The sequence below is a fragment of the Mustela erminea genome, chromosome 14 (assembly GCF_009829155.1).
Source record: "Mustela erminea isolate mMusErm1 chromosome 14, mMusErm1.Pri, whole genome shotgun sequence".
In the NCBI taxonomy this organism is placed as follows: domain Eukaryota; kingdom Metazoa; phylum Chordata; class Mammalia; order Carnivora; family Mustelidae; genus Mustela; species Mustela erminea.
This window is the reverse complement of record NC_045627.1, coordinates 85987580-86008244: the sequence shown is the minus strand read 5'-3', so window position 1 is coordinate 86008244 and position 20665 is coordinate 85987580. Positions and strand designations below refer to the sequence as shown.

Genomic DNA, 20665 nt, shown 5'->3' with positions numbered 1-20665 from the left:
ACAATCTTGGAACACTGAAAAAATAAGATTAAAAAAAAGAAAATGAACAAGATAAACTCAAAGAAACAGGAAAGACATAACAAATAAACAAAATACAAAGAAACAAACAATAGAATCAGTCAGCTGAAACTCAGTTCTTTAAAAAGCATAATAAAATTCACAAGCCTTTAGCAAGAGTTAGTGAGGAAAAAAGAGACAAAAATTAATAAACAGCTTAAAATGAGGATTATACTTTAGACCTAAAGACTTTGAAAAAGCAATGTCAAAATGGACTCAAAAAGTAGAAAAACTGAGACCTCTTCTGCATATCAAACACTAGAACCAGTAGTCAAAATCTTCCCTTAAAATTTCTAGGTTCCTTGGGCTTCACCAAAATGTTCCATGAAATATACAAGTTAAATATCTGGGGCACCTGGGTGGCTCCGTCAGTTCAGCATCCAGCTTTCGGTTTGGGTTCAGGTCGTGATCTCGGGGTCCTGGGATTGAGTTCCACGTCAGGCTCCTTACTCAGCACAGGCTCTGCTTGAGATTCCCTCTGCCCCTCCCATCGTGCCCTCTAAAATAAATAAGTAAATCTTAAAAAAAAAAAAAAAAAAAAGGAAAAGAAAAGAAAGAAATCTAACATAAACTGTCTCGGAGAATAGAAAAAGAAGAAACACTCCCTGGTTTATTTCATGAGGTTAAGAAAAAAATAACCTTGCTACCAAGGCCAACAAGGCGACTGCAGGCAAAGATATTTACAGGGCAATGTTATTCAATGCGGATGAACAGGTATTTTTTTTAAAATGTGTTGACAATTTATGGTGCTGGCCAAGATGCAGTATTCATATTGTAGCCAGTCATTCTCTGATTACAGCGAAAATCTCTGGACAAAATATAAAACGCAAGGACTCCAGGACTCTTAAAAGTAAATGGCAAGCGGAGTGAGATGAAATCAGAACTTGGAAGAATGATCAACATAGCAGAAGGCAATAGACTATATTCTAGGTCGTAAAAGTAACCCCAACGATGTTAAAGAATTATAGTCAAATCAAGTAAGTTTTCTGATAACAGAATTAAGTCAGAAATCAAACATTTGTGGAACATTGCCAAGAATGTGGCAATCAACGTACTTTTAGATGATGTGTGGGTCAAGGACAGCTAGAAAATATTTTGAACGGAACGTATCAACTTTTCAAAATGGGTACCAAGAGGAAAATTTATAGCACTAAGTTATTATGTCAGAAAAGCATTGAGTCAACCATCTAAATATCTACTTAGAGAAAAGCTGAGCAGGAGAATAAATAGAAGAGACTAAACCAATAAAATTTAAAATAGAAAAATAGAAAAGTCAATGAAATCCAAAGCTGGTTCTTTGGGGGAAAAAATAAAATTAATAAAGCTCTAGGCAGACTGACCAAGAAAAAGGGAGAAACTCAAATCACCAACACCAGGAAAAAGAAAGGGTGAGCCCTGTGGGGGGACTAGGGAGGGCACGTACCGCATGGAACACTGAATGTGGTGCATAAACAATGAATCCTGGAACAGTGATGTATTTTATGGTGACTAACATAACACAATAAAAATTTTTTTAATTAAATTAAATTTTTTTTAAAAAAAGAAAGGAAGTGCCATTTCAAACCCTACAGACATTGGGTTAAGAGAGGATACTACAAAGAAAGGATACCTCAGACCTTTGTTCAGAAATTCTACAAATTAAATAGATCAACCCCTTGAAAGACAAATTATTGAAGAAAACCAGAATAGGTCACCTCAAAATAAGTCTCTTTCACATAAAAATTGTTTTGAACAGAAGGCAATTAAGCCCCAGCAAACCTAGGAAAAGCTTTGTCCTCCCTCATGTATGCCTGAAGGCAGGATGTAAATTCTTCTTTTACTGGAAAAAGGCTTCCCAGTCCAGAGATGGCACCAGAGGAATCTGCAACCAAACTTTCCTCCATTAGCTTCCTCATTACATCTGTATTTTAACCTTCCCAGTTTGTTGCCCTCGGACGCCTACACTGCTTTTCCTCTTCCTGTCATTTCTCTACGGACACCGGCCCTTTGCTGAAGGTGCTACAGAAGCGGGCTGTTGGAAAGCCACCACTCCGAGTTACTTTTCAGAGGTATCCCCGGTGTGATGTGCCTCTACACAGGTGAGTTGTTTTTTGCTTATTTATCTTTTTGTTACAGAGCCCCGGCTGAAAACATACGATGGGTCAGGTAAAGTTTTCCCTTCCATACACCGGCACTCTCAAGAAGAAATAGATAGCCCTGACCCTCATGTATCTATCCAAGAAACTGAAAGGGTCTAACCACTTGGGAAAACAATTTGGCAGTTTCTTGTAAAGGCAAACATAGACTGACATCTATGCTGGACATGCCGTCCAGCAATCCAATTCCTAGGTATTTACTAAATTGAGAACCTATGTTCAAAGGCCAGTTTGTAAACAAACAGAGCAAATTCATTTATAATGCACTAATAAGTGAAAATATTCCATCCACGCCCCCATGGTGACCAAATAAACCATGCTAGATTCATACAATGAAATACTAAGTGTGAATAAAAAGGAATGAACTGTTGATCCAGACCACAGGAGTAAATCTCAATTGCATTATGTTAATGACATTCTGAAAAAGGCAACACCACAGGGATATAGATTAGCAGCTGCAAGGGCTAAAGGGGGAGGAGTTGCTTCAAAAGGGTAGCACAAGGCAATTTTTAAAGTGATGGATGGTTAGGGATCTTCACTGTGGTAGTGGTTACTCGACTCTCTGTTAACATTATAGAGCTGGATGCGGAAAAAGAATGAAGTGTATGCAGGTCTTCAAAGCCTACACATGTATTTGCAAACTAAAGCCAGCATTATATTAAAAGGGTAAGTTTTGTTTTATTCCAGGAATGCTTGATTTTAACATGAAAAAAACAAAGCTTAACTCATCAGCAGTTAAAGGAGAAAAAAAAATCATCATCTCAGATGCATGAAAACTATCTGATAACAGTCACACCCATTTCATTTTTGAAAATTAAGCAAATTAGGAATGGAAGGAAACTTCTTTATTCTGATAAAGGAGATCTACCACAAAAAATATTCTCAATGGAAAATACCAAAAGCGTTCTCTGAAATTGGAAAGACAACAAAGATGACCACTGTCAGCATTTCTGGTGAACATAGAGGTTCACCAGACTGGTGACTGTAGGTCCTAGTCAGTGCAATAAGGAAAACAAATGCAAAAGAATTGGCAAGGGAGAAAAACCTTATGTACAGATGGTCTGGCTAACTGTACTGAAATTTCCTAAAGAATCGATATAAATAATGAGCGAGTTGGCCAAGTCACACACCCAACAATTAAAAATTAAATTTTCACAAACTGAATAATTTACAACAGCACTGAAAATGCAATGAATCTAGTAACTGACCTGCGATCTGTGTAGGACCTTAATGGAGAAAATCATATTATAACAATGTTCCAACGACATAAGAAATGGGAAGACAAATGAAGCTCGTGGATTGGAAAATTCGAGACTGTAAACTTCTCTCCAGACTAGCTATTGATTGAATCCCCGTGGAAATCCCAACAACTTTTGTGAAAAATATAAATTTTAGAATTGTCTTACCAGTTAAGTGCAAAAGGCCAAGAACAGCCAAGATCAAGGGAGAGGAAGCAGGGAAATGGACACAAATATTTTTCTATTAATGAAGTTATTAGATGGCCAGGAAGATAAATATGTAGCAGGACAGAAGGATAGTAGGCATATGTAATATCCCCCCAGTTGGCTTTAAATTAAACAGGGTGTTTTTAATATATTGAAAGTTGATTTTAAATGGATGCAAACCTGCCGAAACCTTCACCAAAAAGCCTGTGTATTGAAGCCTTGGTCTGCCGAGAGACTGGAGGTCTAACCAGCAGTTTCCAAACCATCGCTGTGCGTTTCGTGCGGCAGCTGGGGTGTCAGCTGCCCAGTGCTCACTCTGGGCCAACAGCAACCACAGCGCCTGAGCCCCGCTTGGTCACATTCACCATCTATGGTCATCATTGTGACAGCGTTGACCCTACTCGTAAATCACGCAGAAAAATAGAAGTGTTTATGCAGCCTTCTCCAAAAGAAGAAAAAAATAATCATTCCAGAGTATTTATACTTATTACTAATACTACTCCAGGAAACAGAAAAAAAGTTTTGTTTTTTTACCCAAGGACATTTTCAGAAAAAAAAAAAAAAAAAAAAAAACCTTGAAATTTTCTACTTAATAAGTCGAGCGTATCGGTGCGCCTGGCTGGCTCAGTCAGTAGAGCGTGCAACTCTTGATCTCTGGGTTGTCTGAGCCCCACAATGGGTGTAGAGATGACTTAAAATCATTTAAAAAGGTTTTTCTAATAAATAAATCTAGTGTATTATGAGGAGCAACATTTCCATCTGGACACCTTATGAAAATGGTCGTAAGGAAACATTAGGTCCAATGTCACATCTAACTTTTACAACTGGGCTAACAATGCTGCATCACGTGCTGGGAGACTCAGAGGCCAGAGATTTCAAGGTTCAGTCTGCGTCCAAAATCCGGAAAAACAAAAAGCAAACTGCATAGGGCCGCCTGGGTGGCTCAGTCCAAGTGTCCAACTCTTGATTTTGGCTCAGATCATGATCTCAGGGTCAAGGGATCAAGATCCGCGTTGGTCTCTGTGTACAGGCTGAGTTGGCTTGGGTCCCTCTCTGTCCCCCTCCCCCGCTCACTTGCACTATCTCTCTAAAATAAGTAAATAAAATCTTTAAAAAAAAAAAGAAAAAAAAGCACAATGTGCAGGTCAGACGATCGCAGCTTTTCCTCCTGCATCCGATCTTGTTTTGTTCTCTGTGGTCTCCTGTCACTTTTTAGGTTTTGCCAGGGCCCCTCCGCAAGGGGAGAAAACATAAGGAGTTAAATAAAAATGTTTTTAAATGTCCAAAGTTTCACTAATTTTGTACTATTTGATCAATTATGAAATAGTAACCTTAGAGATTTTTAAATAGCCTTTTCAGATAAGAATGACAATAACTGAACAGTAACTCAAATTTCCCCCAGTAAGTGGAAAAAGTTTTTACACCTATTTTCATGATTGTTATATAAGAAAGGTAAAGGGAGTTAAAATATTTTTGAAGATTTTAGAGAGAGAGCATACGCGTGGACACACACACACACACACACACACGGGCGTGCTTGTGAGCAGGGGTGAGGGGGCAGAGGGAGAAGGAAAAAATCTCAAGCAGACTCCGTACTGAGTGCAGAGCCCCACTCAGGGCTCCATCTCACGACCCAGAGATCATGACCTGAGCCAAAACCAAGAGTTGGATGCTTAACCTCCTGAGCCACCTGGACACCCCCAGGAGTTAGTTATTTTTTTAAGATTTTATTTATTTATTTTAGAGAGAGGCAGGGAGTGAGAACACAAGTGGAGTGAGGGACAAGGGAGAAGCAGACTCCCTGCTGAGCAGGGAGCCCAATGCGGGGCTCCATCCCTGGACTCCAGGACCATGACCTGGGCAGAAGGCAGATGTTCAACCGACTGAGCCACCCGGGCACCCTGAGAGTTAAAATATTTAAAACCATAGTTACCGCCTACCTCCATATTCTTCCCCTGCACTTTGAGATGTGGCCTCAGTGTCAACTGAGCCAGAAGGAAGCACTATTGACTGCAGCAGTCGCAAAATCTAAACTCTGGTCGTCATGAAAAGTCACACAATTCCAGAAGCAGTACGGGCAGAAACCAACAGGTCGTACACCTGCTACGTGGTGAAGCAAGATCAGGACCAAGTATTCCCCAAAGAACTCACACAATTATGACGGTAAAGTGGTTTTAGGGGCAGTTAAAAAAAAAAAAAAAGTCAATCAGATGGAAGACACTAAAAAATAATCCAATTCAGTGGAAAAACTCATTTTCAGGTTTATGGTCAACCTCAGAGCATTTTCCACACACACACACCCAGGGTAAGGATTCTGTAGCAGCTGTGGGCAGGTGTACCCCAGGGTCACAAAAGGAGACAGAAAGTGAACATAGAGAGCCCCAGAAGAATCAGACAACCTCCACTGGCAAAGGTCAGGGAGGGACAGCCGGGTTTATACATCTTTGACCCACTTCAGAGCCTTTGTGTCCCTCAGAGAACTGATCTCTTCTACATGTTATGGGTCAAGTCCAACAATGGGCTGGCAGCAATCACCATTAGCCGGAAGGGCTGGCTCATCTTCGATATTCTACCTGACCCCAAGGAAGGACTCCTGCTCTCATTCCTCAAGGTCTCCCAGGTCCTCCCAGGAGATTCAGAGGGGGCATTCCTACCTCCAGTGTTTCCTGGGGTTGGTTTCCACTAGACATCAAATAAATGCAGGCTAATGACATTTGAAGTTGGCTTTACTGCATATTCTCCGTGGCTAACAGAAGTCAACTCCTACTTCTCTTTCGTGAGCTAGGATTCCAATCCAGGTAACTCTGAGGACTTCTAGCTCAGCTTGAAACCTAGAAATTCCTTCCCCTTCCTTGGATTCACATTTCAACTGTATTTAGACGCAATCAGTCCCAGTCATCTTTAGCTGGTCTCTGCTCAAACAATGCGCATGTGTCTCTTACACTTGCAATTCTATTAGTTATTTTCAGATTCTCCACTGATATTTCTCCAGCTCTTCAGAGAGGAGTGTGGCAGGGCAGGAGGAGGGTGTGATTTAACATCAGACTAAGCCCATATTTATCAGCTGTGAGACCCTGGACGTAGAACTGGTGCCTTGGAGGTAGTTTAATCATCTGTGAGCTAAAGGGATCATGGTTACTGTGCGAGGTCATTTTAAGTGGAGATGTACTGAAAGCATTTAGGAGGTGCTCAAATGACAGGCGTTTAAAAAAATCTTTACTGTGGCAAAATATTTAACAAGATTCACAATTTTAGCCATTTATGTGTGTGTGTGTGTGTGTGTGTGTGTGTGTATGAGATTTATATTAATTTGAGAGAGATAGAGACCACAAGCAGGGGGAAAGACAGGCAGAGGGAAAGGGAGAAGCAGGCTCCCCACTGAACTGGGAGCCCAATGTGGGACTTGATCCCAGGGCCCTAGGATGGTGACTTGAGCTGAAATAAATGAGATGCTTTACTGAATGACCCAGGTGCCACTACATGAGCAATTTGGTGGCATTATGAGCCCTCACATTGTTATACAACTACCAGTACTATCCATCTCCAGAACATGTTTGATCTTAAGATAAAATCCTACACCCATCCATTAAACAACTCCCACCTTTCCCTAACTGCTGGCAGGCTCTATTCTGTTTTTTGTCTCTGTGGGTTTAACTACTCTAGGTAAGTAGTGAACTAAATTTCGGGGCCTGAGCTGGAGGCACTCCAGCGACATGTGCCACATCAGCAAACCAAACTTTCCTATTCCTGTAAATGCTCCAACTTGACTGGGAACACAGTATAACCAGTCAGCCAATCCCCAGATGCTGAGCCAGCTCTGGGCTCTACTTAGCTCCTCCTTCCTCAATCTTTCTAAATACGGTCATGTATGCACCCCCAGCCAATCAAATGCCCCACCTCTGCATTGGTCTTCTAAAGCTCTGTGTAACTCATTCTTGACTCATACCCCTCAGCAAGCATGTTCCACTGCTGGTGAGACACGATATTCCCCCAACTATGGCTTATTTTCTCTTACTACAGGACAAGCATCACTCATTGATTTTTGTCCTCTGACTGTAGAATCATACAGTACTTGTCCTCCTGTGGCTGGCTTATTCCACTTGGCATATGGTCTTCCAGATTCATCCATGTTGTAGCCTCTCTCGGAATCCTTGCCTTTTTAAGGCTGAGTGGTGTTCCACTGTATGTATAGACCATATTTTGTTTGCTTATCTGTTCATCTGTTCATGGACACTGGAGTTGTTCTCACCTTTTGGCAATTATAAATACTACATGTGGCAAGCCTTTTAAACATTATTTTTTATACCAAATATTACACATGAAAAATCAAAATAGTTTGCCCCGGGCACAAAGTTTGTCTTCTTAGGATATCTTCTTCAGGAGTGTATGTGGGGGAAATACAGACTGCTCCTACTTTCTATTGATAGAAATCTTATTTAAAGCCTCTCATTACTTTTTCACAGCCAGAGGAACAAAATAGTTCAACTATAAAGAAACCGCTAATCACAGTTATTACAAACTATGAAGTTAATACAGAGCAATCTAAAATTGGAAAATGCCAACCATTTATGAATTATAAGAAAATACCTGTACGTCAGTGGGGAAAATATGCATTGTTCACCTCATCCATTTTCAGGTTTTCCAGCCTAGCCTTGCACAGCTTAGGTCACAATAAGTTGAAGAGAACCAGTACCAACAGAGGATTCTGGTCTGTGCGTATGCAAATGAAGTTGTCCCCTGGAAGGGCAGTTCTCCCCCACATGGCAAAGGCACTTTTGTGTCATTTTCAAGTTCAATATTCTTGGATGGATTCCTGGTAGAACTGGATCTACCAGTCTTTCCCAACCTTTCCCAGGGTTTCGCCAACCACTTCCAGCCTTCCAGGCTCCCTCCACCCAAACCTCCCTCAGATGGGATGCAAGTTCATTGCCAAAAATTCTCTAATTTTGCCTCCCGGCCTCACCCAACCCAGGAATTCATAGCCCACACTTTTGATCACAACCACCCTCTTCCTCTCCCCTTCTACGGGCAATCAAATCTTCAGGAAGTAAAAGTAAGCCCACGGTGAGACCCACGCCTCGGATCATGGACCTTCCATTGGAGCAATGTTCCTCCAAATTAGTTCCTGAAGCAGAGAATGGGGGGTGGGTGGAATCTGAGTTACTACAGTGGCCTTTCAAACTCAACCATACATACATACTTCATTTCTCTTCTGAGTATTTAATTTTTCTTAAAGAGAATTTAAATTCTACTCCTTGGGGGAAAATATGGTAAAAATAAAACAAAACGAAGACACTGCCTTGGGTCAACATTTCTTTACCCATAGCACTGTAGGGTTCCCCTAGTCATGAAGTTTTCGATCTTGCCCACGTTTTCATGTCTTCCATTTACTTATTCAACCAATGCCGGTGCCACAGTGAACAAGCAGGTGTGGTTCCTGTACTCCTGGGGGGTACCACCTAGCTGACGCAGAGAGTGGGGTGTGGGAATTACCACAAAAGAGATTATGGAGATTTTTTTCTTTCTTTTTTTTTTTTTTTTTTTTAAGCCTAGGAAAATGAAAAAGTTTGTTTAAGTTTAGACTGTTACCTCACAGAAGAATGAGGCCTGTTACATATTCAGTGCTGGGAGAAAAACACACTGACCATAGAGGCTGTTTTCCTGAGGGAAAAGAGTACTGTCCCCACACTGTAATGGGTATGTAGGAAGTTTCAAAATAGGAGCTCTAATGGTAATTTAAGTGTTGGTAGCATTATCACATTTTTGTAAATTGTTTCACTTTTATCTAGAAGGAATTCAAAGTAAACAGAGGCCCTTTGGAATTAGTGGTGGCAAGGACGCTTACCAGAGGGATGGCTTTGGCAGAAACAGCTGGAACAAACCATCCTGACTCTGGCTAACCATCCTGACTCACTACTCCTGTGTCATCAAGATACTATCCCGCTGCTGATTAGCGAAGAGGGAAACGTGTCAAGTGCCAGGCCTTGGACAAATACACCCTCCTTTTGGCAGACGGCTAAAGGGCTCAAGTTTAGCAGAATGAGAGACCGTCAAAATGCAGACACACGGTCAGAAAAGGATGGAGACCCATGAGTCTATCTTCAAAGTTATTTGTTGGATGCTTGTTAATTATCACCAATTCTGAACAGCAAGAAGACAGAAGTCACATATTTTTCTTAAAAGCCTTCATCATCTTATACCCTTGTCAGTAACCAAAGAATTTTTATAACTGGGATCATTGGCAATAGATATGTTTTGTATTTCCAGGTCTTATTAAACTGAAGCTTTGTGGTTTCTTAGAAGGTTTGAAAACTCTGAATATGTACACTGTTTGGCTTGGAAACTGAACACTATGTATTAAGTTTTAGCTAACAGCTAAGTGATTAAAAAGGTTAGAACTTTTACCAAATAATTTTTTTAAATTAGATTTCAAACCCACCAGGCTACATTACAAACAAAAGAAACGAATTTTTAAAAACTAGAAGTCTCCAATGTGTCCAGGAAAGTGGTAACTTTTTCTTTTCCCTGAAGTTTTAAGCTCTCAAAAAAGATGTTGGCAATGCTAAGAAAGAAGAAAACACAAGGAATGGAGGTGTAACCACTCTGAAGGTAAGAGAAGGAAGGTGGTAGAAGGTTCTACATATGTTTCATTCTTCGCTGGAAAGGCACAAGGTTACAGTTTGCGGTGCAGCTGTTAGTCCTTAAATAGGACACAAGCAAGTTTTTGCTCCTGAGCAAATAATCAGTAAAGACTGGCTACCTCCAGGAGCCTGGATCGTGTTTCCCTTAATGGAAAAGTTCTGCAGTAGCTGTCTGGGGCAACAGGGGCAAGGCAAGGCCACGTGTTCTTTGGCCACGTGTTTTCTTGATCCCACCTTAGATCCATCAAACATTAGGGGGGAATAAAGGCAGGACAAACATGCCAGGCAACCATTCCTTAACCCTTACCAATGATTACAATTAGGATGTTTTTATCCGAAACGAAGCATTTTTATAACTAAAATTTGATGGTTATGTACATGGATGAAATGGATCCTACATAACATTTCTTACCCACTCTTAAGAAGAATGGATGCCTTTGGATATGTATCCCTTTACCACTTTATGGGGAGAACTCACTCTCTAGAAAGTAGTAGAAGGGAGGCAGGCAAACAATGTGGAATAAATAGAAACAAGGACTTAGTCCCAACTCTGAAGGAGATTCTAAAATGGTGTGCAGATAAGGAATAACAATTAGCTCACTCAAGAGATTACTGTTTAGCAATTACTATTTAGCAATTGAAAAACCCTAAAACCCTAAAAACCCTAAAACCCTAAAAATCCAAAGTTTGGTTACCCACTCTTTGGAGAGGCTGGGAAAGTTGTTCTCACAAATATTACCATTGGAAGTGAGGATTAACCAAACCCAACACTGCCTTCGGCCCATGCCACATCTAGGAATTTATTCTGCAAAAATACTTGCACAAAATGCAGAATGTCCAAAATACAAGATAATTTAATACAACTTTATCATTGTTTGTGATAATAGCCATACCAGTTCCCTATGGTTGTCGTAACCAGTTCCCATGAACACAACCGCTTGAAACAACACAAATTCATTATCTTACAGTTCTGGAGGTCCAAAGTTCACAGTAGGTCTTGCCGAGCTGAAATCAAAGTCTTGTTCTTTCTGGAGGTTCTAGGGGAAAGGACATTTCCGAGACTTTCCCAGCTTCTAAAGTCTTCCCACATTCTTGGATTCCAACCTTCTTAACACTCCAAATTCTGCTCATAGCCCCCTCCAGACTGATGTTCTTGCCTCCCTTTTTAAAAAGGATTCATGATTGATTACACAGAGGCCACCTGGATCATACAGGAACATCATCATCGCGACCCTTAACTTAATCACAGCTGCAAAGCTCCCTTTGCCCTAGGAGGCGACACGCTCACAGGTTCAGGAGATTAGGAATATCAGACATCTTCTACTCACCCTCCCTCAGTAGTAAGAGACTGAAAACAAACGGCCTATCAGTTGTGGACGGGTTAAATAAACAATAGCAAACCTACCATGGGATATTACGCAGGTGTTTAAAATAGGAGAAAACTCATGTAGTAAAAAGAAAGCAAAATATAAGGTTAGGTGAGAAAAGCAAAATACAGAACAGAGACAGGAATGTAATACATGTAATTAACTTGTATATATAATATTTAAGCTCTCCCGGGAATGATCTATCAGGAGCAAAGAAGGTGGTTGCCTGCAAGGCAGGAACTGAGCAGCAGGATTACAAGAATGAAACTTGTCTGCCTATACTCTGTTATAACTTTATTTTTGAAATTTGTAACTATATTACTTATCTAAAACCAGAAAATAATAGTCTAGAAAGAGGAGAAAGAAGCACAAAAGGAGTTATAATAGGGGGAGATCCATGCTGATCTTGGGGTCAGAAAGGCCAAGTTTCACAGCAACAAATACAAAATGGTGTCTGATTCCAAGGCTACACAACAAATGATCCCAAGACTTAGTGGCTTAAAATGACAAGTACCCACAATTGTCTCAGCTTTGGGGGTCGGGGATCTGGGAATAGCTTAGCTGGGTGAGTCATAGTCTCTTTAGAGGTTGCGGTCAAGTTGACAGCTGGGGCAGCTGTCATCTCAAGGCTTGGATGAGGTTGGGGAATCCGCCTGCAAGCCCGTACTTGGCCTCCGTTCCTTGCTATGTAGGCCATTCCATAGGATGCTTGAGTGTGTCGATGACATGATGTCATGGCCACTGACGAGCAATCCAAGAAGGAGAAAAAGAGGGAGCGAGGGAGGAAGGGAAACAGAGAGAGATTGAAGGCCAGCCCAAGGCAGGAGCCCCAGGCTTTCATAATCTAATCTTGGAAGTGATGTGTCACCTCTGCCATATGTCACTGGTCACGCAGACCAAGGCAGGGTACAGGTGAGAACACCAGGAGGCAGAGGGCTCATGGGGAGCCATCTTGGAAGCAGGCCACCACAGAGAGTGCGGAGCAGTGGAGGGCAAGGCTCTGGTGAGTAAACATGAGGCAATAAAAACGTGAGTGACTATAGTGGACGTGCAAGGCAAGAAGGAAATAGGCCCAAGTAGAATCATAAGTATATCCCAGGAAGCAGTGAAAACAGAAATATGAAGAGTGGGGTTCGCCTCAATTACCAAGCCTCTGATTCACTATCCCTGCCATGCTCACATCTGTGTTCTAGTCCTAAGCAGAAATGTTCTCTCTCTCATATGTGTTAGCTTCTCTCTTCTGCTAGGAGGACACGTCTTCGAGAAGAGGGGCACATCATTCATGTTCATCGCCCTGCCAGCCTCTATCAGTGGAAGGAAGCGTGGCGCTGTGGCTCTGTAGCACCGGTCCTGACAGCCGTGAGAAACGAGTCTTCTTCTTTCCAGGTTCCCCAACTCTTAACTACACTTCATACCAGAACATTTGTCTCTTCTTTTTCAGTGGCAGCAGTGACATTGTATCAAAATACAGAAGGGACATCAAGTGCCTGCTGGTAAGATGCAACAAAAAAGAAACAGCATCATCTGTGTGATATCACACCCCTTGTAAAAATATCGGACCTCAAACATCAGGAAGCAAACAATCAGACAAATCCAGCATGGAAACTTCTGTAAGACATCTGGTCTGGCCACTTCAGAAATATCCGTGTCACAGGGCGCCTGGGTGGCTCAGTCGTTAAAGCGTCTGCCTTTGACGCTTTATGGTCATGATCCCAGCGTCCTGGGATCGAGCTCCATGTCAGGCTCCGTGCTCAGCGAGGAGTCTGCTTTCCCACTCCCACTCCCCTGCCTGTGTTCTCTCTCTCACTGTGACTCTCTGTCAAATGAACAAATAAAATCTTTTAAAAAGAAAAATAGCAGTGCCATGAAAGAAAAAAATAGAGACCATCCACATTAAAGGAGACTGAAGGACTATGACCTCTCGATGCCACGTGTAATCCTGAAGAGGGTCCCAAGCTTTTAAAACAAAAGAAAAAACCATAAAGGACATCATTAAGACAACTGGGAAAAAACGGCTAGGGACTACGTATTAGGTAATATTACTAGACCAATGTTAACTGTTGGGGTGTATTAGTAGTACGTGGTTACAGAAGAAAATGTCCTGGTTCTTAGAGGAGAAAGATGCTGAAGTAGTTAGGACCATGGTGTCATTGTGCGTCACTTTCAAAGGGTTCAGCAAATAAATGTGCTTGTGTACATTTGTGAGTGTGTGAGTGTGTGACTGTGTGGGCAGGAGAGAGAAAGGCAGAAAGCAAGAGTGGCAAAGTGTGAACAGTCACATCTGTGTGAAGGGCATGGAGGCACTCACTGTGTAACTTTGAGCTACTCTACAGCTCTGAAAAATTTCCAAAGAGAAAGTACGTGTGTCTATGTTTATGCTTCCGTTCTACATATGCACACGTACATATGTGCAACAGAGAGCATAAACTTAAGACAAGTCGCATCTTTATGTAACTATAGTGCCCAAGGGGACTCTGTCCAATCTTGAACAGAACTGTTACTCTTTTTTTTTCTTTTCATTTTATGTATTTGTCAGAGAGAGACAGCGAGAGAGCACGAGCACAAGCAGGGGGAGCAGCGAGCAGAGGGAGAAGCAGGCTCCCCGCTGAGCAGGGGAGGACATATCCCAGGATGCTAGGATCATGACTTGAGCTGAAGGCAGACATAATGAACTGAGGCCCCCATGTGCCCCAGAACTGTTATTGTTTTAAAGATCTAGGGGCGCCTGTGTGGCTCAGCCGTTAAGCAACTGCCTCAGGCTCAGGTCATGATGCCAGGGTCCTCGTATCCGACTCCCTGCTCAGCAGGCGGCCTCTTTCTCCCTCTCCCACTCCCCATGCTTGTGCTCCCTTTTGCTCTCTGTCAAATAAATTAATTAATTAAAATAAAAAGATCTGCAAAGCCCACCTCACAGTTCACAGGGGGACAAACTAACCCTGAAACATTGTCATTCCAAGGAGCGGAGCCACAGAAGGCCGCTGTAGGTCTCTGCATGTCTTACCCCACCAGAGCCGGTGACGGACAGTCTTCTGGAAGGAGAGAGCAGCCAAGTGCTCAAAGTGCAACGTTCTTCTGAGTCACGCGGTCCCTGAACTCAGCCACTCTCAACTGCATTCCTGAAGTAAACTGGGAAGTTTTGTCCTGAATCTTGTCATATTTAGGCTTCAACGGTGAAAGAGGCAGAGGTGGCTTGTGACGCGGGCCACAAAGCGCCGCTCAGAGAACCCTGGGACGTACAGGACGTTTCCCAGGCCGCAGGCTGTGAGTCCACCAGATTCCGGTGTCAGCCGCTTTCTCAGAACTCACAGAACACTGAGCCACAGTATCTCCCTCTGCCCACCACAAGTGAGACTTCTGTAGCTCCTTCATGTCTCTTAGAGCTCACCGTGCTGGCTAAATTGTTTACGTTATTCTGTATAAAAGATTTCTTAAAGAGGCGCCTGGGTGGCTCCGTGGATTAAGGGTCTGACTCTGGATTGTGGCTCAGCGAGGCCAAGGTCCTGAGATCAGCAGGCTCAGTGCTCGGCATGAATCTGCTTAACATTCTCTCTCTCCCCTTCCCTTTCCCCTCCCCCGTCCCTACCCCCCTACTCCTGCACCTGTGCGCGCTCCATAAATAAATAAGAATTAGAAGTGATCTTGAAAAGGGAGACTGCTTCTCCCTCTCCCTCTGCCACTTCCCAGCTTGTGGGCGCGCACTCTCGCTCGCTCACTCTCTTCCTCTCTCTAAAAAGTGATCTTACAAAAAAAAAGATTTCTTAAAGGTTGGTTTGTGATCATCTGACCTTGGAGGACAAGAAAGCAGGTTCGGTACATGGGATTTCCTACAGAACACTGTCGTGATTATTTTTCCCTGCAAAATGGGAATAAAGGGAGTCCCACAAATAAACTCAGGCGTCCCTATGGAGTACGCTCCGAGTATGCTCTGAATAAAAGAACAGGAAGTGACTGTGTATTGATCAGCAAGACCTGGCCACAACAATACTCTGATTTTTGGCGGCACTCTGCTCTGTGAGCTTCAACAGGACAAAGCCGTTCGGTCATGAAAACAGGTCCCTGCTTCTCTGGACGCATCTTACAGCGAACTCACTGCCAAGTCAGTCCCTGCTCCGGCCAGCTTTGGAGGACTCAGATCAATGAGGAACGGCCCTCCCTGTCACAGACCAGAGAGACAAGTAGAACCATCTCTGGACACAGTATTGAAATGTTGTGGTTTGACATGATCACCTTGTTTAGCAAAGGTCTGGCATTTCCCCCGATGTCTTCAGCTTTCCCCGCACACGAGCTGCCACGGATACGCCTCCCCTCCATCCTTCCACCGTGGAGGGGACGGGCACCTGATGCAGCTAATCTAGTAAGAATTCTTCCCCTGAATTTTAGAATTACAATTAAGAAAGAAAGTTCAGTCTCCCCTTGAGTAGTTGGGCCTGAATGACATATAGTTGGGAGCTGGTGCAGCCCATGGGCAGTGGGCAGTGGGCAGAGCAGAGGAAGCCACTCACTCACCAGGGAAAGAAAAGACCACTGCCATCTGAGTCGTCTATCTGAGCAGATTCCAGAAGGCCCAAGTAACTCCTCTAGCTAACTTGAGGATTATCCTGAACACATTCTAAAACAAATTAACAGAATATTAAAATAGCAGGCTACTTTCCCCTGGAGAAATGATTCCATTAGTTACTTTTGGTCTCATTTTATTTTTGACATCTATAACTTACTTAACCATCAAAAGTGCATTCTAAGCAATGTACATAAAATAGTCATAAAAGTTTCTTTTAATCTTCAAGGAATTAATACAAAATTATCTACTGAATTTCCAGATTATCTTTATTAACTAGGATTTATGCAATCTGATCGAAAACTGTAAGACATGTATATCATGTATAACATGTATTCTCTCTCAGAAAAAAAAGAAAGAAAAAAGATAAAGGGAAGGCACTAGTCAAGTCCCCAAGTTTTCAGCTAAGATCCCTAAATAGCCGCATCCTACAAATAAAAGCAAACTGAGAATAGACCACCCTCAGCTAAATTAAGGTGATTTGCTTATACCTGCCAACCAAAAGTAAATAGAATCTTCTGCGGATAATATCTACAAAAACCTTTATGATTTTCACAAAGAATGTCGAGTATTGAATAAAACATTACCAGAAATGCCAGGATATGTGACCAAATGACCAAAAACAGAAAAGACAGACAAATCTGTAAGTGATTCAGGTGTTGGAATGATCAGACATGAACTTTGGAATGTTGGGTGTTGAAATGATCAGATTTGAACATAATACTGCCAGAAATACTGGCAGTATTATGAGGCCCAGGCTTTGAAGTAACTAATGGTCGTCCGTCTCCTGATCTGGGCGCTAGTTACGGGTGTGTTTACTTTGAGACAACTCATCAACCTGTATACTTAATACTGTGTACTTTCTTTGGCATATGTCATACTTTAATACAACTTCACACACACACACACACACACACACACACACACACACACACACAAAACCCTTGTGGAATGCAGTTAAATCTGAGCTTAGAAGGCAATTCAGAGTCTTACCTGCACATGTTTGCAAAAGTAGGCTGAAAAACAATGATGTTAGTATCTATCTCAAAGACTTTTTTTTTAAGATTTTGTTTATTTATTCAACCGACAAAGATCACAAGCGAGCAGAGAGGCAGGCAGAGAGAGATGAGGAAACAGGCTCCCTGCTCAGCAGAGAGCCCGATGCAGGGCTCGATCCCAGGACCTTTAGATCATGACCTGAGCCAAAGGCAGAGGCTTAACCCACTGAGCCACCCAGGTGTCCCTCAAAGACTTTTTTAAAGATTTTATTTATTTGAGAGAGAAAAAGAGCTCACATGAGCCATGGCAGAGGGAGAGGGACAAAGAGATGCCTGACCTGGGGCTCTGTCCCAGGACCCTAGGATCATGACCCAAGCAGAAGGCAGATGTTCAACAAACAGCCACCCAGGTATCCCTCTCAAAGACTTAAAAAAAAAAAAAAAAAAGAACAGAAAAGTTACAAGATGGAAACAATGAAGATAAAAGCAGAAATCAATGAAAGACAACAAATGCATAATGGAAAAAATACAAAAATCTAAAAGCTGGTTCTTTGAGTGGTACCATTGACAAGTGCTATAGTGTCTAGTCAGCAACAGTTCTCACCTCCTGCTATTCCCACCTTGCAGAGCCCTCTCTCAGGCTCTCTCGTCCTGAATAGGGCTGGCCTGTGTAATTAAGGCAAATGACAAGAGTGTAACATCCAAAGCCAGATTATAAAAGACAATGCAGCTTCCACCTTCCTTTCTCTGAGCTCATTCACTCTGGGTAAAACCTACCACCAAGCTGTGAGGACAGTCAAGCAACCCTTCAGAGAAATTAATGTGCTCCGTTACTGAGCTCTTCCATAATATCCAGTACCAACTTGCCACCACTTACGTACGCCCTCTTGAAATCAGATCCTCCAGCCTCGGTCAAGCCGCTAGGAGGCCGAAGCTCTGGCCAGCATGAGGACTACAACCCAAAACAGAAGCTCTCAGCTACAGTATTCTTGAAATCTTGACCTGCAGAAACTACATGAAGCCACGTACTTGTTTTCTATTGCTGCATAACAAATGACGACAAATGAACATTTTAGGAAAACACATACTGTATCACCCACAATGGTTTTGCTTTTTCTAATTAAACTCTAATTGATACAAATATTAATACAGAATCAGAGCAAAAGAACAGAAACTTTAGGATGAGTTTTCTGAATTGATACTGAGTTATCTGGAATTGATTCTCCAGTCTGATTGAAAGCATTACTGACCCCCATTGGTAAAGGGGACACTGCTAGTCCATTGCTTACAGTGGCAAAAACTTACTTAAAACATAAACTAGATCCCAATCACCAAACACTACACAAGGCAAGGAAAACCACCCGCTGCTGTCTTAGAACTCTTTAGTAAATGTGAGTAGTAGTAGGGGCGCCTGCATGGCTCAGTTGGTTGGGGCTCTGCCTTTGGCTTGGGTCATGATCTCAGGGTCCTGGGATTGAGACCCACATCTGGCTCTCTGCTCAACAGAGAGCCTGCTTCCCCCTTTCTCTTTGCCTGCCCCTCTGCCTACTTGTGATCTCTGTCTGTCAAATAAATAAATGAATTTTTTTTTTTTAAAAAGTGAGTAGTGTAATAGAGTTAGTTGTTTTCTTCCAAGTGCTCTAGAGAGCTTCAGGAAAGAAAACAACGAGGAGCTCCTGGCTTCCCACTCCCACCCCCAGCTTTACTGAGATACATTGACACAGAACATTGTATAGATTTAAGGTGTCCAACCTGATGATTTGATACACTTATGTATTAGAAAATAATTACAATAGGTTGGTTAACACCTCTATGAGCTCACATAATTAATTTTTTATGCATATGGTAAGAACATTTAAGATCTATTCTGTTAGTGACTTTCAAATACAGAATTGCTAACTTTAGTCACCATGTACATTAGATTCCCAGAACTCACTCATCTTGTAACTCAAAATTTGTACTCTCTGGTGTTTCCCCATTTCCCTCAATTCCCAGTCCCTGGGAGCTGCCTGGCATTCCACTTACTGTTTCTCTAAGTTCCACTTGTTCGGTTGGCACATATAAGAGAGATCATAACCATTCAGTGTTTGTCTTTCTCTCTTTGGCTTATTTCGCTTTGCATGATGTCCTTACGCATACATCCGTATTGCCACAAAGGGAAGATTTCCTTCTTTCTTGTGGCTTTCCACTGTGCACCATCTATATAAGTATATTATAGATAGATAGATAGATAGATATCTACACATAGATATATCTATCTATCTTGGCTATTGTGAAAAATGCTGCAATGTGGGAGTGCAGATATCTCTTCAAGATCCTGATTTCATTTCCCTCAGACATATACCCCGAAGTGAGATTGGTGGATCACATGGTAGTTTTATTTTTCAGTTTTGGAGCCCCCTCCCACTGGTTTCTATAGCAGCTGTGCTGATGTCCGCATTCCCGCGGACGGTGCCCCAGGAGTCTCCCTCCCCTGCTTGCCAATGCCTGCTATCTCTTCTCTTTTGGGTTATAACCATTCTAACAGGTTTGACGTGTTAGCTCATTGTAGTTTTGGTCTACATGTCTCCGATGATTAGTGATATTGAGCATCTTTTTGTGTACATTTTGGCCACTCGTACACAGCTTTCCCCAGCTATCTGGAATAGAACGTTCCTGTGAAAACTATCACAAACAGAACTGGTGTTTTTCCACAAAAATTAGCAAATTAATGGCAGCAGTTGCCATTAATTTATATGGAAAACTTTTTTTTTTTTAGCATTCTCGGGCCCAAAAAATAACCTCTCTTAGGCTTTTCGGGTACCCAAGGACACACCTTGCTAACAGATGCCCCAAATAAATCAAGATGAGGCACCGACGCTCACAGACTGCTCAGGGCTCTGGCGGCTGGATGTGGCGACGCGCAGTGTGGTTCCCAGGTTGGGCACTGGGCGGCGCCACTCTCCCTGCATGGGGTGCGCGCGGCCGCTGTAAGGGCTCGCGGCAAAACCACTGAGAACGCTATTTTTTTTTTTTTTAAGGGTTTATTTTATTCATTTGAGACAGAGAGAGAGAATGAGAGGCTGCGGGGGCAGGAGCAGAGGGCCGAGCAGATTCCCCGCTGAGCACTGAGCCCGACGCAGGGAGTGATTTCAAGACCCTGAGATCATGACTTGAGCCGAAACCAAGAGTTAGAGCCACCGGGGGTCCCCCAATTCTATTTTTGATTAGAAAAAAACAGGTACTAATATAGGTCTTGTCATAAAAGCCAAGTGGGGGTAAATGTAAACTTTTGAAATGTAAGGTCTGTCAGTGGCTTTTTGGGGAAATGTCTGTTCAGGTCCTCTGCCTAATTTTTAATTAGATGGTGATGATGGTGATTGTTACTTTTATTATTGCTGTTGAGTAGTGTGCGTTCCTTGTGTAGTTTGGATATTAACCCCTTATCAGATAGATGATTTGTAAATATTTTCTCTCATCTGTAGTTT

At 42.4% G+C, this 20665-nt stretch overlaps 1 protein-coding gene across 1 annotated transcript in view; it reads right to left on the bottom strand.

Moving 5' to 3' along the window:
* FANK1 (fibronectin type III and ankyrin repeat domains 1) overlaps nt 1-20665 on the bottom strand; it is a 97435-nt gene that overhangs the window by 70820 nt on the left and 5950 nt on the right. The window lies entirely within an intron of this gene.